We start from the raw sequence: 3700 nt of genomic DNA on the forward strand, positions 1-3700 counted from the left end.
CACACACTGTTTCCTGTGTGAGAGATATGAGGCTTATCCCTGAAATATGAAGAACACCAGATGCTTCGCAGGCTGCTCTGTCGACTGGAAGTGCTCGAAGACAGCACAGGGATCATAAACAAAGGCAGGGGAAATGCGGACAGCTAACAGCTAAGCTAAGGCTAACACCATGCCGCATTTCTCTACCCAGCATTTTGCTTGCTAACATGCAGCCCCTGGTGAATAAAATGGATGAGTTACAACTGTGGATCACTGACAACAGGACACTTTGAATTGTAATGTTGTGTTAAGTCATGTGCATGTTAGGTCAGCACATAACTGCTCTACCACCATCACACTGGCACTCCACAGAGCTGTGTGCTGAGCTCATTCCTCTATCACCTTTTGACCCATGACTGCAGACCTAGGGATGGATCTAACTCATTCATCAGTTGTGCAGATCACATGACAGTGATTGGTTTCATCAGTGACAATGATGAGTCTGGCTACAGGGAAGAGGTAAAGCAACTAGCTATGTGGTGCACTGAGAATAACCTGCTCCTGAATACCAGAAAAACCAAAGAGCTTATTGTGGACTTCAGGAGAAAGAAGCGAGACACCCATGTCTCCATCTACGTAAAGGGCACAGCTGTTGAATGGGTCTCCACCTTCAATTTCTTGGGGATCCACATATCTGAGAGCCTATCCTGGTCAAGGCTCATCAGCGCCTCATCAGCGCCTCTTTTTCTTTAGGACATTGAAGAAGAGCCACCTATATACTGACATTCTGGTAACTTCTACCGCTGTGTGCAGAGAGTATCCTGACCAACTGTGTTACAAGTATGGGAATTTCTCTGTTGCTGATTGAAAGACACTGCAGTGGGTGGTGAAAACCACCCAACACATCACAGGAACTCCACTTCCTGCTATTGAGGATGTCCACAAGAAGAGACATCTACGCTGAGCATGCATCATTCTAAGGAACTTCTCCCATCCTGACAATAAACTCTTCCAGCTCCTTTCCTCCAGAAGACGCTGCAGGACCCCACTGACTAAAGCCAGCAGATTTAGGAACAGCGTCTTCCCCACAGCTGTCACCCAACTGTATCCCCTGTGTCTCCCGCCTTTCCATCCACGATCATTAGCACTTCTACATTCCTCTTCCCCCTTATCCCTCCCAATGCCTGTGATCATGACTGCCATTCATTCTCAACATTCATGCTCACATTGGTTATTTCTATGGTTTTAGGATACCGACATAGCATAGTGTCTGTTATAGTGCGTACACTGTTCAGAGTGTTTCACTTCAACTACTGCAGTTTTATTCATATTCAATTGCACCTTAGAACACACATGCATCAACACTACAATGAGCGGGTGGAGGGAGGTTTGGAGTCTTCTCTCACCCCCATTCTCTGCGGCCTGCTGGAGCGGGGGGGCTAGGAGGATTTGGCCGTCCGACTGCGGTCTGGGGTGTGGGGCTTCCCTGCTGCTGCGGAGTCGGGGCGGTCTGCCTCTCCCCACCGCAGGGAAAAGGGTAACACCACCTGGGTCTGGGTGCAGTTCCCCCCTCCAGGGGCAAGGGTACCTAGACCCGGTTGGTAGAGTACGCTTGGGGAGTGTGATCGTGTATACAGCGTCTCTTTATGTCTGTCTCCACGTCGGTTGAGTGTGGAGTAAGTGCATATGAGAGCATGAGGGTGGGAATGGATGTTTGTGTCTGTGTGTGCCTGTATGTCTGTGTTTATATGTCAGGTTGGGTATCAGACGCCACCTCTCTGGGGACATCTCAGGCCTCCAAACCTTGGAGGGCCTATCTCCACCCACCACCACTTCCCCTGCCGGTGGCGGACTCCCTCAGGTGTCGGTGCGTTGGTGGTTCTTTGTGTCTGGGGGTGGGCATCCGGGTACACACCGGCTCACTCCTTGGCGGCCGCTTATTGGGGCTCGCTCAGGCCATTTCGGAGGTGGGGTGCCCCCGGCCTCTCGGCCTGGGGCTCGGTCACTCAGGCACAGCTGGCTGCCGGCGGAGCTCACGGGCAGGTCACTGCAGCTCCCCCTGGCTTCTGCTCCGCGGCTGCTGAATGAGCCCTCATCTGGGACTCTCCTCAGCTCTTACTAGAACAGTGGTGCGGCTGCCCCTCTGTGGGTCTTCCTTGGTCTCTTGTGCTCTGGGGGCCTCTGGATGTCTGGAGTTTTGATCTCCTCCATACCTGCTTCATACCATAGAGGACAGGGCTGTGGCTCCCCACACTCCCTAGCAGATCATTACATGGAGAAACCTTTGGAATGCAAGCATGCTGATCCACACAGGTATGCACACAGGTGTACACATGGGTATTCACAGACGCGGACTACAGCTTTCTTGGCTGCTGCCTCAAAGCACATTGTGCGCTGTCTATCTTGCGTGCTGCACAATATCGTTTATTATTTAGTAACTATTGATATCTATTGCTAGCTAGTTTATTGTTCTCTTCTGTTTTTTTTTCTCCATACAGGTGATCCAGGTGTTTTGTTTTTTTTGTTTGTTTTTTGTTTTTTGTTTTTTTTTATCTCTTCCCCCCCTTCTCACTGTCTCTTCTCCCTTTTGGTTTTCTTTCTCTCCCTCTTTCATTCTCCCCCCCTGTCCTATCCCACAGTCATGTCTGTCCCGTTTGTAACAACTGAAAATAAAATAAACTCATAATTATAATAAAGGTCAATCAAATGGACCAATATGGCAAGGCCACGATGATCAACTTGGTAAAATAAATCCGCTTGGCATCTTTCTTGGCCTTAAGACAACAATTCTGATGGCTATAGATCCAAACGGGACAAAAAAAAAAAAGAAAAAAAAAAGATTTATTCATAGGACTTTGTAGATCTGTTTAACACACACATGGTACATCTGTATATATGCAGCACATGTGTATATTTGTTCATAGAACATCCGTATATGTGCCCATCTGTATAGCAATATAGAACATCTCTATGCTATACAGATATCTGTATATCTGTACATTTGTATACAGCTGCACATCCGTACATTAATTACTCTGTAGTTCATCTGTATAATTCGTCTCTCTGTAAAGTGTAAAGTTTGTGTGTTAGTCCCCATAGGGAAATAGTTCCTCTGCATTTAACCCATCCACCCAGTGAAGCAGTGGGCAGCCACCAATGCAGCGCCCGGAGAGCAGCGTGTAGGGACGGTACCTTGCTCAGGGGTACCTCAGGGTAGCTGTTCAGTGGAGTTGAACCCCCGACCTTCCGATCATGGGGCCACCACTCTACCTAATGAGCTATTCCTGCCCCATAATCTGTTCATAACTATACCATTATTCTAACCTTATCTGTATATATCAGTATATCTATACATTTGCCCTTAGTACATCTGTATATTTGCTCTTCACTTATCTGCATATGATCTTCTCTTATTGCACTTGCACTTCTGATTAGCTGCAAACTGTATTTCGCTGTGTAATGACAATAAGGTTGAATACTAAACAAAACACTATGTGACTATTTCAATGGTTGTAAGTTTTCAGTCTTTTTCAGTGATTCAGTTTCCACAATAAAACCTTTTCATTTCTCTCAGGAGGACTTTCCACTCTTCCTCCCCACTCCAGAGAATACCACTTTGTGAACCAGCTGATGACCTGGACTGAAGCTCAGAGTTACTGCAGAGAACACTTCACTGACTTTGTCACCATCTACAACAGCAACATCAACCAACTGCTTTTCT

This window comes from Astatotilapia calliptera, unplaced genomic scaffold (genome assembly GCF_900246225.1).
Source record: "Astatotilapia calliptera unplaced genomic scaffold, fAstCal1.2 U_scaffold_2, whole genome shotgun sequence".
NCBI lineage: Eukaryota > Metazoa > Chordata > Actinopteri > Cichliformes > Cichlidae > Astatotilapia > Astatotilapia calliptera.